This window comes from Ovis aries, chromosome 10 (assembly GCF_016772045.2).
Source record: "Ovis aries strain OAR_USU_Benz2616 breed Rambouillet chromosome 10, ARS-UI_Ramb_v3.0, whole genome shotgun sequence".
NCBI lineage: Eukaryota > Metazoa > Chordata > Mammalia > Artiodactyla > Bovidae > Ovis > Ovis aries.
The window spans coordinates 75,932,189-75,947,559 of NC_056063.1; the positions used below are offsets into that span (position 1 = coordinate 75,932,189).

At 44.0% G+C, this 15,371-nt stretch overlaps 1 protein-coding gene across 15 annotated transcripts in view; it reads left to right on the plus strand.

Annotated features, from left to right (window-relative positions):
- The window catches only part of CLYBL (citramalyl-CoA lyase), a 241,165-nt gene that overhangs the window by 165,714 nt on the left and 60,080 nt on the right, over window positions 1-15,371 (plus strand). Inside the window, exon 2 of one of the 15 annotated variants that reach the window (XR_009595291.1) lies at window positions 463-626. The exons of the other annotated variants lie outside the window; for them this stretch is intronic. The gene's annotated coding sequence lies outside the window, so the exon portion shown is untranslated. The remainder of the gene's footprint in view (window positions 1-462; window positions 627-15,371) is intronic. 15 annotated transcript variants of the gene reach the window in all.

Sequence of the window (15,371 nt, forward strand, 5' to 3'; positions counted from 1 at the left end):
CAGGACCTCCCCTCAGGAGCCTGTCAGCCCTCGTCACCAATCAGCCCAGGGGCTACTCGGAATGACTGGAGGCACTCAGGTCTGCCCCCCATCAACGGCGTGGCCCGCTCGCAGCCCCTGCCACCTGGGGAGCCCCACACCAGGCCAGGGCAATCACGCCTGGCTTCCGCATGGTCGTGCGAGGCTTGCCATCAGCCAAGCTCCTGAAATATTTATACCGGCAGGGCTCAGACTTTTTTTTTTTTTTAACCAACAGAAACCGTAGCAGGTAAGGTCCGGGTATAGTTTGGTAGGGTTCATGCACCCCACGCTTAGCAAACCTATCAGCGATGGCTCACCCGGCCAGAAGAGCGGGGACGCCACTTACCAAGAGAGTCCAGACGTGGGCCGTTCATCACCGTCTAAGCGCTGGGAGAAAGACACATCAGAAAACCAAATGGCTCTCCCCTCCCTTCTGTCCAGAGACTTGGTGTCATGGAGTTGGTGATGGACAGGGAGGCCTGGCGTGCTGTGATTCATGGGGTCACAAAGAGTTGGACACAACTGAGCAACTGAACTGAACTGAACTGATGCCCAGGAAACAGTCAGAAAACCCCTCCTTGGACTCAGAACCAGCACATCACAGGGTGAGCACCGTCCATGTATTTGCTTTCAAAGATAGCATGATGTGACACCAGAGAGCTTTTGCGACTACCTTGTCTCCTGAAGAACTGTTTGAAAACTAGAGGATTGGCAAGGAAGTCTATGGAAGGGAGGGAGGCAGGAAGATCCACATGGGTGCCCTTGAGCCTGTATTACTTGTTCCCAAATAGTTCAGCAAGTACACCTTAGACACAGGTTTTCTGAGAGGAAACAATGATCAAAGCCAGAGGGTTAAGTGAATGAGCCCATGGTTATGACAGCTGTTCCCAAAGAAACAGTTGAATTTGTCTCAGAATGGAAGGTTTCACTGGCTTGTGCCTCTCATCAGATTGGTTTTGCAGTGCCTCGGAATTATTTTTCAGTATTTGAAAATGGCATCATTTCCTAGTTGCAAATTATTTGGGTGTATTTGGAAGCTAATTAAAAGGGAAATGTCCTATGTTGTAAAGAGCAGCATTTCTACATTTTAAAAATCAGATGTTCTCAGCGGGTAGCCGGGTTTTATCTTTGTCAGTGTTGACTATTGCTAAGTGCATCCCAGACTGAAAATCTAAATGAAATAACTACAAGGAAAGGCGTGGGGGAAGTTTCTGTTGGAAAAGCAGGAGAGAGACACACATACATGTTTAATACATAGACGATTTATCTGTGAATTTCAAAAGGCTTTGCATGGCATGTTTTTTTCTCTCTCTTGCTAGCTACTTATTTCACTGTGAGCTCTGCAAACATGGTGGGCTGCAGAGGTGCCAGGCACCATCATGGTGTCCAAAAATTGGCTTTGTGCATATGCTAAATTAGTGATTGGCTGGCAGAAGCAGTTCACAGATCCTGGATTGGCAGGGATTCCTCATGAAAGGAGGCAGGGCCGCAAGCCCGCGGGACTCACTCTCCAGCCAGCAGCAATGCAACATGCTCTACCCAGGCAGCCAAATTCATTTTAAAATAAATTCTGAATCTTCCTCAGGCTTCGGGTCCAGCCCAGGTAAAATACTACCCCACTACCCTCCCACCCCACCCCCAAAAAGTCTAATCCCCTTTCCTGTTTCATGGGGAAGGGATTATGTTGAGTCTTGCATGGGCCAGAGCTTTGAGATTTTTCACCCAACAATCCAGGTCATTTCAGTTGCCCCCTGCTGCAGTGAACAGGGCACCCTCATGTTGAAGGAGGAAGGCAAGAATCCTACAGACAACAATCTCTCCATTTTCATCTTCCTTGGAAATAAGCACACTGCCATGATGGTTCTGATGCAAGAATTAACACAGTGAAGAAATGTATTAGACAGCCAGAGCAGATAAGTCTATGCCAAAAGGATCTACCATCTGGGTCTTTTTTGCTCACTGTGTCCACCAGAAAATGACTCTCTCATTTATGAGTAGCTAGTTGATAGCTTTACTATTCCCCAGAGATGATACTTTATTTTTTCCCCAGGGATGATACTTTATTTTATGGACAATGGTGTATTTTAATTAAAAAAAAAAAAAAAAAAAAAGCTTAGGCTGTTGACCTTAGGATCCTGCTTCATCTTAGAGTTCAGCACTAGAGAGGAATGAGGAGACTTATTTTCTAGGCCAAGAAGTGCTTTTGACTCAAACGACGATACCTGACAAGTTAAGAAGCAGTTCTAAGTGGGGGCATAAACTCTAGGCACTTCACTTTTTTCCAAGGCTGGAGTGAAGAGTCATCCCAACACCCTCATGTGAAAGCTGCATCAAAGCCTTGCAGCCTTTCCGGTGCCATCAGTCATTCACTCACCTGAGTGTGCAAGCTCTGCCCGTAGCACACATTCAGTAAATATTTTGGAATATATTCACTGGGTTGTGACTTAATCAGTTTGAGCTGATATCATGAGTATTGTAGACTGAGTTGCTTAAACAACAGACATTTATTTGTCTCTGTCCGGAAGCTGGAAGTCCAAGATCGAAGGTTGCAGGACAGTTTGCTTCCTGGTAAGAGCTTTCATCCTGGTTCGTAGATGGCTATCATCTTGCTATGCCCACACACGGGAGAAAAATCTTCTCCCATGTCTCTTCTTGAAAGTGGAAGTATTCGTCGCTCAGTTGTGTCCAATTCTTTTCGACCCTATGGACCCATTAGGCTCCTCTGTGGAATTCTCCAGGAAAGAACACTGGTGTGGGTTGCCATTCCCTTCTCCAGGGGATCCTCCCAAACCCAGGGATCAAACCAGATCTCTGGCATTGCAGGCAGATTCTTTACCATCTGAGCCACCAGGGAAGCCCTGTGTCTCTTTTTATGAGGGCACTAATCCTATTTGAGGGCTCTACCCTAATGACCTAACTACCCCCCTCTTCCGAATGCCATCATGTTTGGGGGTTAGGGCTTCACCATAGCAGTTTTAGAGGAACAAACGTTCAGACCACAGAAGGTTGATTGTCTCATTGGTTGGTACCCATGAGGCTACCAGCTTGAGTAGTCCACAGAGGAGAGAGCTCTGCATCACCCTCTGAATTAAGTGAAAAGACGCTTAAGTAGGGATCAGAGGACTTGAGTTATAGTCTCGACTCTGCCCCGCCTCACATTGATGACTTCCAGTGATTTATTGATCTCACTTTTGTCTCCTGGTTTCTAAAATGACTGGATAATTAGTGAACTCCCTTCATCCCTAAAATTGTATTTTTTATGATTCCAGACCTTAGCCAGCCATCTGAAAATGTGTTCTTTGGATGATATCTACTAGACCTAAGTTTAAAAGTCAGCTTTCTTGGAGGAAAGCATTAACCCAAGCACACATCCTAAAAGCAGTGATTCAGAATTGCTTCACTCTCGTCCTCTTCTCCTTCACCAAGTACTTTCAGCGGAAGCGAGAACCAAAAAGGACAAGAACAGGCAGTGATGCACAGGACACAGGGGCAGCCTGAATATGGCTCCAGACAGCATTGTGATCTTTAATGTAGAATTTAAAGAGAATGGGAAAGGGAGAATTCTTCTTCATTAACACACGATTTGGTAGTGGCTCTTTTGAAGAACCTTTCATTCCGCTGTTCGTGGAATGTGCTTTCTGTAGTGGACTGATTGATTGGTGGCTTCTCGAAAGGTGTGTCCACATCCTAATCCCCACAACCTATAAAGGCAACCTTGTGTGGAAAAGGGTTCTCTGAGATATAGTTACGGTGTCAAAATGAGACCAGCCTAGATCACCCAGATGGGAACTAAGTTCCAGTGACACAGAGACACAGAGGACAAGTCCACATGGGCCGAGAGTCAGAAATCAGACTGACTCAGCCATGGGGAGCGCCAGCAGCCCGAGGGAACTGGAACAGGCAGGGAAGGATTCTCCAGGGTGGGGCATGGCCCGGGTGACACCTTGATTTCAATTTCTGGCCTTCAGAGCTGGGAGAGGAGAAGTCTCTATTGTTGTAAGCAGCCAGCTTTGATAATTGCTCATGGCAGCCTTAGGGACTAATGTACTTCAGAAGAGTATATTTCAAAGGATGGACTTCATTAATTGGGAGCTATGATATCTCTTTTTCTAGTAACATCGTGGTCAGTTTTACTATAATAAAAATAAAAAATGCTGACTTAAAACAGCATTAATATTAATAGCATTATTGAATTGGAATATTGGATCTCTTCAGAGATCAACATTTTTTGTTCATGTAACAGCTGTGTAGAAATACCACCTTCTGAATGAACCATTTTCTTAAGGTTTTTTGTGTGTTTTTTGTAAGAAAGAAACACTCCAGTATCAGAGAAATGGGTTGCAGACCTCCATCCCTGGCTTGTTTTGGTATCTTCATTTCTGTCCCAGATTGATGCTCTTTGTTGGTCTTTCTGTTTTAGGGTATTTCAGCTTCATGGAGTAATAGTATCAGTAAAATTCTGCTGTTTTATTATACGTTTATCAAACAGTTCACTCTCTGGTCATTTGGCCCAAATTTATTGACATATTCTCAAAGCTCTGTCTCAGTACATCTTTTAATAACTGTTTTCCAATATAGTTTTTGTTTCACATTTAGAATATGAATGTTATATTGTTATTAATATATTAGTCACGTATGGATGTGAGAGTTGGACTATAAAGAAAGCTGAGTGCCGAAGAATTGATGCTTTTGAACTGTGGTGTTGGAAAAGACTCTTGAGAGTCCCTTGGACTGCAAGAGATCCAACCAGTCCATCCTAAAGGAGATCAGTCCTGAGTGTTCATTGGAAGGACTAATGTTGAAGCTGAAACTCCAATACTTTGGCCACCTAATGCAAAGAGCTGACTCATTTGAAAAGACCCTGATGCTGGGAAAGATTAAGGGCAGGAGGAGAAGGGGACGACAGAGGATGAGATGGTTGGATGGCATTACTGACTTGGTGGATATGGGTTTGGGTAGACTCCAGGAGTTGATGATGGACAGGGAGGTCTGGTGTGCTATGGTTCATGGGATCGCAAAGAGTCAGACACTACTGAGCAACTGAACTGAACTGATTATATTATGTGTTAGAACTATATCATTATTGTTATTATACTCAATTTGCTAGCTCACAATTGTGGGTGAACAGCTCACAGTGTTTGTGACAGTATTGCATGCATGCTAAGTCACTTCAGCTGTGTCCGACTCTTTGCGACCCTGTGGATTGTAGCCCACCAGGCTTCTCTGTCCATGGAGATTCTCCAGGCAAGAATACTGGAGTGGGTTGCCATATTTCCCTTCAGAGGATCTTCCTGACCCAGGGATCGAACCTGTGTCTCTTATGGCTCCTGCACTGCAGGCAGATTCTTTACCACTGAGCCACTGGGGAGGCCCTGTGACAATATTGGATTTATTTATTTCCAAACAATTGTTTTTAAATAGCAACACATTATATGCTTATTTGTTTTTTATAATCCAATTTGCAACTTAGCTTTGATGGCTGATTTTCCCAGTAGGAAAAATGTGAAAGCACTTACCTTGTACTGGTCTTGGATCTTCCTGACAGTCTCTGTTACCATGGTGCCAACCCCCAGTTTGTACCACTGGTTTCTCCTTCCATACCTCAAGAGGATCTCTTGATAGAACCCACCTTAGACCCCACCGTTACCTTACTTCTTCTGCTTTTTTAATTCAATTCAATAGACACATTAAATAAGTGCAACACGCTGTAGAAAAACCCAACATATAGACAAGTCATTTCACTAGATGACGGCAAAGACTGACAGGCGTAACTGTGGAGATGAATGGGAGCTGGTGGGTTCAGACTTATATCGAAGCTGAGAAATACCCCGGAGAGGAAGTTTATTGTCAGACAGACTTCTCTAGTCCTATAGTTATCCTCCAAGGGAGCTCAAGAATCCATTCCCTAAGTGGACTGGGTAAACTAGCCATTTACTACTGGTCACTATCAGAATTAGGAGTGTGGGTTCCACAGTAACCTCTGGGTTTTGGTAGCTAGAGAGTGGGAGGAGATTGTCAACAAAAGCTCCATTTGACCACCAGTGGAGGTCAACAGCCAGCTGCAAGTGGGATGTGTGTGCTAAGTCACTTCAATCATGTCGGACTCTGTGTGACCCTGTGGACCATAGCCCTGCAGGCTCCTCTGTCCATGGGATTCTCCAGGCAAGAATACAGGAGTGGGTTGCCATGCCCTCCTCCAAGGAGTCTTCCCGACCCAGGGATTGAAGCCGCATCTCTATGTCTCCTGCATTAGGCAGATGGGTTCTTTACCACTAGCTTGTGAGGATTCATGTGATAAATAGAATGCAACTTGAACATTTTTGGCAAATGCTAAGAGGCTGCTGTTTTCCCTCTTCCCCAGCAGGCTTTTCTTAACCTATGCTTTGACGGCTGTGTGTCCAGCAGGCAAGATATTTGCATATGCCTTTAGGAGAGGGTTCTCAACCCTGACTGTCCATCAGAATCACCAGGGGAGCCTTGAAAAATACCCATCTATGCCCTACCCAAACCAATCCACTCAAGGAAGAGCAGAGAAATACATTGCTAAATACTTGGAAAGGTTTATCATAGAGCTTCTTAACTATGACTGAAAACTGGATCCTGAAAACTACTTACTGGTTTTTCCTTACTTGATATGTCTGATTTGCCCTCCACCAAATCCCCTGATTCTACTTCCTGAACGTGCCAGTGCTTCTAAACCCTTTAATGCTTCTCTGTGTGTGTACTTAGCTGTTCAGTCCTGTCTGGCTCTCTGTGGCCCCATGAGCTGTCACCCTCCAGGCTCCTCTGACCATGGAATTTTCCGGGCAAGAATACTGGCGTGGGTAGCCATTTCCTACTCCAGGGGATCTTCCCAACCCAGGGATGGAACCCACGTCTCTTGCATCTCCTGCTTTGGCAGTGGCTTCTCCACCACCGAGCCGCCAGGGAAGCCCAGTGCTTCTTTAATACAGTTGTAAGATGGCAGGCGCTTCCCTGGGGTCCAGTGGTGAAGACTCTGCACCCCCACTGCAGGAGGCATGGGCTCAGTCCCTGGTTGGGGAACTGAGATCCCGCGTGCCATGCAGCATGGCCAAAAAATTTAAAAACAGGCAGTAAAGATGATAGGCATTATCTGTCTATTCTTTGATTATGGATAAATTATTAGATGTATTTTAAAGGTAAATAATAAATTTCAGCAAATGTTTAAAAACCTATTCCATCTAAAATGACAAAGATTATAAGCTTTTATATTTAAAGCAAAAGAATCCTCAAATATTAGATATTTTGTGCCATTAAAATATTAGGCCAGCAATATATCATTATTTTTATCCAAAAGGAAGTCATAAGGGTACATATTTCTACTGTTGGAGGGAGGGGATTCTCTTAGACAATTGACCAGAGTAGGGCTATACAGAGAATGTTGAATGTTGAAGCCAGAAAGAAACTCAGAAACCAATTTTTCAGGCCCTAAACACATAGAATTTTTGTTTCAGGAATGCTACCATTTGTGGCATATGTTCCATGGCAGTTAAAGTGAGTTGTCAAGGTCTTCCCTGGCAGTCCAGTGGTAGCTCCTGGCAGACTCTCCTTCCAATGCAAGGGGCGAGAGCTCAATCCCTGGTTAGGGAACTAAGACCCCACATGCTGCATGGCATGGCCAAAAACAAGAAAAATCGAAACATTCTTTTTTAAAAAGGTGAAATATCCAAAAAAAAAATTCTGAATACATGTGTTGTTTGGCTTTGGAAGAAGTCAAAGCCTGACTTTTATGAAATATGGTGATTTTCCATGTTCCTATGTTATTAAACAACATTCTTAACACGCTTTTGAAAAACTGGTGTTAAGAATAGCTGGATTTAAGAAGACAACAATGGAAGCTGTGGTGTTCAGCACACTGAGTAGATGAAGAATTAGTCGTAATCGACCAAAACTTCTTACCAGGCTTCTTATGAATCAAGCGCATGGCCGGCCACCTTAATCCCGACCACCTTCATTCAAAGAGGTGACCTATGCATACAGTTTGCAAAAAGATAGACACCTTCGTGTTCGTTACTACCTTGTTAGTCAGACCACACCAGAATAGTACCGGTTGCCAAACCATATTGGATGTGGCTTGAGAAATCAGCTTATATACAGTCCAAATTTGAAACTTTAAAATCATCACTCCACAAAAATAAACTCAAAATGGATTAAAGATCTAAATGTAAGATCAGAAACTATAAAACTCCTATAAATCACAGCAGGATCCTCTATGATCCACCTCCCAGAATTCTGGAAATAAAGCAAAAATAAACAAATGGGATCTAATTAAAATTACAAGCTTCTGCACAACAAAGGAAAATATAAGCAAGGTGAAAAGACAGCCTTCTGAATGGGAGAAAATAATAGCAAATGAAGCAACTGACAAACAACTAATCTCAAAATATACAAGCAACTTATGCAGCTCAATTCCAGAAAATAAATGACCCAATCAAAAACGGGCCAAAGAACTAAATAGACATTTCTCCAAAGAAGACATACGGATGGCTAACAAACACATGAAAAGATGCTCAACATCACTCATTATTAGAGAAATGCAAATCAAAACCACAATGAGGTACCACTTCACCAGTCAGAATGGCTGCGATCCAAAATCTGCAAGCAATAAATGCTGGAGAGGGTGTGGAGAAAGGAACCCTCCTACACTGTTTGTGGGAATGCAAACTAGTACAGCCACTATGGAGAACAGTGTGGAGATTCCTTAAAAAATTGCAAATAGAACTACCTTATGACCCAGCAATCCCACTGCTGGGCATACACATGTACCCCAATGTTCATCGCAGCACTGTTTATAATAGCCAGGACATGGAAACAACCTAGATGTCCATCAGCAGATGAATGGATAAGAAAGCTGTGGTACATATACACAATGGAGTATTACTCAGCCGTAAAAAGAATTCATTTGAATCAGTTCTGATGAGATGGATGAAACTGGAGCCGATTATACAGAAAACACCAATACAGTATACTAACACATATATGGAATTTAGGAAGATGGCAATGACGACCCTGTATGCAAGACAGGAAAGAGACACAGATGTGTATAACGGACCTTTGGACTCAGAGGAGAGGAGGGTGGGATGATTTGGGAGAATGACATTCTAACATGTATACTATCATGTAAGAATTGAATCGCCAGTCTATGTCTGACGCAGGATGCAGCATGCTTGGGGCTGGTGCATGGGGATGACCAGAGAGATGTTATGGGGAGGGAGGTGGGAGGGGGTTCATGTTTGGGAACACATGTAAGAATTAAAGATATTAAAATTAAAAAAAATTTTTTGATAAAAATAAATAAATAAAATCATCACTCCTAGGCCACAACAGTTGGACAAAGAAAGAAGTGGGACGTGGTCACATTTTGGACCAACAGCATCGACCTTTTCAGATGGCAGTGAGTCATCTGCCATCTGCAACCTGTGGCCTTCCAGTGCTGCCAAGGCACCAGTTCAGGATTCCAGTTTGGAGTTTCTACATTGAAACAACATTCAGCAAGTTGCTATTTGTGGTTTTTATGAAGTAGCGGTGAGCACGCTAGACCTACCCACCCTGCTGAGGAATCCAGCCAACAGAAGGCCATGGCGCCTGTAGGAAAGTAGACGTGGTATGTAAGATCTGGTTTCCTACAAAATGAAAGGTCTAAGGTTCGGGAGGCAGCTGTCCCACCATCCGTGAGTATGTTGGCTGCTTGGGGGACTCTCCTGAGCACAGGAGACCAGCCCCCTGCGTTTCCCTTTGGTTTGAGCACTAGGGACACGAGAGCCACTGGAATGAGATCCCATTCCAGTCCTCACGTGGTTGCAGGTGGTGTGTGGATGCTGGGTTCTGGAAAACAGACAGGTCAAGCTAGTTTGAGCTCAGAACCAACCCGACGTGGCTGGGCACCAAGAAACAGGAGTTTAAATTTGTACGCCCCTTAGTTATTGATTTTTGCAGTGCCTACGCGTCTCCTTTTGCTAGTTTCTCTTGTTGAGGAGCACAGGCTCTGGAGTGTGGACTTCGTAGTCGCGGCACATGAGCTTAGTTGCTCCGAAGCATGTGGGATCTTTCCGGACCAGGGATTGAACCTGTATCCCCTGCATTGGCAGTCAGACTGTTAACCACTGGACCACTAGGGAAGTCCTACCCCTTTTTAAAAAGCAATTTAAAAAAATTAAAAATAAAAAGCAATTTTAGTGTACACGCTTAAATGAGTATGTTTTTTTTCATCTAACATTATTAACCACTTATGCCATATCATTTTCAATCTTAACCAATTCCTGAGTCAGGCACTTTTATCGCCCCCACTTCTCAGATGAGGACACTGAAGTGCAGACATGTGCAGTGGATAGCAGCCTCTCCAGTCTCTTAGAGAGCCAGTCACCGGCCCAGTTGGGACTGGAACCTAGACTTGCTGGATTCAAAGCCAGTTTAGAAGAGGACTGTGACAGAATTTCATGGCCCCCTTATGGCATCTAAATGAGCCTGTGTTTTGACCTTACATTTGCACTTTCAGGATTTATCCTAAGGGACTATTCAGACAAGTGCTCTAAGATGAATGTTCTCTGATACTCATATACAGCTCTCCCGTTACTAAATTCTGTTCTCTTATTAGATCTTTTCATAGCCTGCATTTGTTTATTAGTTTACTTGCTTATTAGTTGTTTTCTGACCGGAATGTAAGTTCTGTGTAGACAGGGAGCTGTTGTCTTCATTACCTAAAATAGTACCTGGCACATGAAGAGCGCTCAGTAAATATCTGTTAAATAAAATGAGTGAATTAATAGCAAAAAAATTAAGTTTAAATCTTAATCATAAGGGGATTGATTAGAAAAATTACAGCATACCCATGCAATAGAAGACTCTGTATCATTACAGAAGAATCTGTAATGATTATGTAGATTGCCCTGTACAAAAGGTATCCCCTACCTGTCGTGTGAAAAAGACATGGGATCTTGCATGTGTATATGATCCCTGTATTGGCCAGGACTCCTGGTAGCCAACTACAGAATGAACTGAGTTTAAGCAGAACACAAATAGTTGATTATAGGCTATTGGGTAAATGAGAGACTATAAAATATTCAAAGAGGAGTTCTACACACAGAGCACAAGATTGGAAGCCTGGCATCTGAGTTCATCCTCATCTCGACTGCTGACTAGTGTGGAATCTCTGGGTAAGTCCCACATTCTTCAAACAGTCGTGGGTAATAATACCTGCCCTGCCTACACCTCAGGAGTGCTGTGATCGCAAATGAGAGACAAGTCCTTTGAACCATGTATGCCCGTACATCATTGTTTTCAAGGGACTTTGAATGTCTGAGCACACAGACGTCATTCCAAAGCCATATTGCTCAGCATTGGAACACACTGGTTCTCTCTAGTAACTCACTGCACGTCGCTGAGCAGTAAGTTGCCCTGTGGCAGTGATCTAGACAAAAAGGCAGGTAGTTCCAGCCCATCATGTTTGCTAAGTTTGTCCTAAGATTGTCTTCTGGGTGACTGCAGCCACTCTCCCTATGGGGGCAGCCTGTGCCTCTGCTTTGAGCCTGTCCTTTTCTTGAGGTTCCCTGTGCTTGCCATCCTCAAGGAGCTTGTTCTTCTCATCTCTGGAATCTACACTGTGCTGGCCACCAGGCTTGGCTTCTTCCCTGGGAAGTAAAGTGAAGTCAAGTCGCTCAGTCGTGTCCAGCTCTTTGTGACTCCATGGACTATAGCCTGCCAGGCTCCTCTGTCCATTGAATTTTCCAGGCAAGGATACTGGAGTGGGTTGCCATTTCCTTCTCCAGAGGATCTTCCCGACCCAAACCCAAATCTTCCCTGGATCAAACCCAGGTCTCCTGCACTGCAGGCAGACTCTTTACCATATGAGCCACCAGGGAAGTTCTCTTCCCTGGGAGTCCTCCTCAATCTCCTTAATTATTGCCATGAGAGCTGACACCTAGAGCATCAGCATTTGGAGTCAATGTCAACTGATATAGAGCAAAGGCTGGATTCAGTGAGCTTTTTTTAAAATATAAGTTATTTATTCTTTTCTTTATTTGGCTGTGCCAGGCCTTAGATGTGGCATTCAGGATCTTCAGTCTTCATTGCAGCATGTCGGATCTTTAGTTGTAGCATGCAGGTTCTTTGAGTTGTGGCATGTGGGATCTAGTTCCCCAGCCAGGGATTGAACCCAAGCCCCTGTGTTAAGAGCACAGAATCTCAACCACTGGACCACCGTAGAAATCTCCTGCATTCAGTGAGCTTTTAAATTTCGTTATAATTCCGTTTTTTGTGTATTCTCTTTAAATATGAAAAATGATCTTTGGTTCTCATTGCCTGTCTGTCAGTAGAAGAAAATAGCATTGTGATTTGACAGGGGATTTGAACTGACACCATGAAGGAGAACGTCAATGTTCCTGAAACCAGGCGTTTGTTGCAAGTGCGGGGGAGGGGGAGCGGGGGTGATTCTCCATTTCCTCTATGTCCAGAAGCCTTTCCTGGCAGAATGTCTAGCCCATGAGACTCTTCGTCTTCATCTTGCACGAAGGCTGCGATTTGGTTCTGACGCACGGGTTACAGGAGCCGCTGAGCGTCCGCACAATCTGTTATGCTAAATCACACCTGGTGTCTGCACAGAGATGGCTCTGGCAAGCGTCCCCACCACTGGGACCCAGGCCTCTGACTCTGACGCCAAAACATGGCAGTGTTGCAGGGGGCCTTCTGAGAGCCTGGCTCACCGGCACGGCAGATTAACCTGCTTGTTCTCACGTTAAATGCTTTATGAAAATTCACCGGGTGCAGAAAGAGGGAAGAAAACCCAAGTGGTTCCGCAGTGAGCCTGCCTGGCACCAGTGAAGGAATGAAAGTCAACATGAAGAGTTGGCAAGAGGAAAAGGTGTAAAATGCAATGAAAACCAAGTGTGGCAATGCCAGCCATTGCATTGTTTTATTAGCATTTTCTCAAGGAAAACATTTAATCATAGAAGATCTGGTGTCCGTGAGCTAGGGAAGATGATGCTGGGCTTTGCCACTCTCTCCATGGTTTCCATTTTCTGAGGAATTGCCGAGTAAAGTCAGCAGAGAGAAACCTCCGTGCAGCCTGGTCCTTGAAGAAGGGTTCTTCACTGTAACCAAAGCTTAGTTTTCATAGGGCAGAATCTGCCTTTTGAAAAATAGAATATTCTGGAACTTCCCTGGTGGTCCAGTGGTTAAGAATCTGCACTTCCACTGGAGGAGGTATACCTTCAATCCCTGGTGGGCAAACTAAGATCCTGCATGCCCCACAGTGTGGCAAAATAATAAAAACAAAATTATAGAAATAAAAATAGACTCTTCTGATGGCTATCATCACCCTCTATTCTTCCAGTTTGCACAATGTATTTTTCTTTTCTTTTTCTTTCCTTGTTGATTTTTCTCTCTCTCTCTTTTTTTTTTTTTGGCTGTGCCTCACAACTTTTGGAATCTTAGTTCCCCAACCAGAAATTGAACTCAGGCCCCGTCAGTGAAAATGCAGAGTCCTAACCACTGGACTGCCAGAGAATTCCCTTCCTCACTGATTTTAGAATAAAATAAAATGTATAAGGAATAAGATGGAAAAGTTCTACCCTTTAAAATATAATACTTTTACATCTGCTACCCAAAAGAAAAAAACTCTTTCTGAATTACCACTTTCTTTGGGAAATGACTAGGAAGCAAGACACACAACAATAACAAGCCATGAAAAATAAATGATCAGCTACTAAAAAATGAGGTTGCGAGTATACATTTGAGCAACAGAAATCAAAAGAAACAAAGGTAGAACCAATTGGTAATATTGTATGGGGAATTTTTAAATTCCTTTTAGCTGTGAAGCCTCACTACCTTAAAAGCAGTTTGTGAGACTAATGAGTTTAACGTACTGCATGAAATACTTCTTTACATTCTGTTTCTGCCATCCCAGAGCTTATTCAGTTACTTGATTTCTTCATTCATAGTTGCCAGGAAGACTAATTAACACTAAGGAATGGAAAGAATCCTGTTCGGGATGCTCTTCTGCCACAGGGGTAGAGCTTCCTGCCCAGAATAGGAGTCAAGACCTTGAACCCACAGCCAGCTCAAATTCCTGTTAGCTCAGTCTGGTTGTTTGTGCCTTATCATTAGACGTTTATACTTCTGTCTGTAAGCTTTTATAACTTCCTACTTATGGAGACAAGATCCTTTGTGTCAGCACCTTAGCAAAGTAATATTGAAGGACTTGGCACTCAGGCAGAAGTTTTGCAGCCAAGCTCCATCCTAACCTGCTTTACTTAGCATAGCCTCACAGAGAAAAAGCCCCACCTGCCTCCAAAATTTGGTGATGGGCAGGGAAACGAATGTTTTCTTCCATATAATTGAAGAAAGTTGAAGAAGTTGAAGTTGAGTCACTAAATCGTGTCCGACTCTTGCGACCCTGTGGACTGCAGCCCACCAGGCTCCTCTGTCCTTGGGATTTCCCAGGCAAGAATACTAGAAAGTGAAAGTGAAATCACTCAGTTGTGTCCGACTCTTTGCGATCCTGTGGACTATAGCCTACCAAGCTCCTCTGTCCATGGGATTCTCCAGGCAAGAATACTGGAGTGGGTTGTCATTTCCTTCTCCAGGGGATCTTCCCGACCCAGGGATCAAACCCGGGTTTCCTGCATTGGAGGCAGCCGCTTTAACCTCTGAGCCGGATCCTCCCGACCTAAAAATCGAACCCTGGTCTCCTGCATTGCAGGCAGATTCTTCACCAACTGAGCCATCAGGGAAGCCCCATAAGTGAAGAAACATTGGCTTACAAGAAAAAACTGTTTTTTGTTTTTTAAAAAAGATTAAGCATTCTTCACTGAATTATCTTTTCTCCTTTGTCAAAGTTCAGTTGACTATATTTGTTTGGGTGTGGTGGGTGTTTTTCTGTACTCTCTATTCTGTTCCATTTATCCTTTTCTAAAACCTTTTTTTAAATTGGAGTATGCTTCCCTCCTAGCTCAGTTGTAAGGACTCTGCCCGCAACGCAGGAGATCTGGGTTTGATCCCTGGGTTGGGAAGATCCCTTGGAGAAGGAAACAGCAACCCACTCCTCCACTCCTGGAGAATCCCATGGACAGAGGAGTCTGGTAGGCTACAGTCCATGTGGTCGCAGAGAAGGCCACGACTAAACTAGCGTAGTTACTTTACAATGCTGGGTCAGTTTCTGTAGCAGAGCAAAGTGAACCTGCTCATGTGTTACATATACCCCCTCTCTCACAAGCCTGCCTCCTTCCTCTCCCTCCCATGCCTCTAGATCACCACAGAGCATGGAGCTGAACTCTGTGCAACACAGCAGCTTCCCACTAGCCATCTGCTTTCCACGTGGTGGGGTGTATATGTCA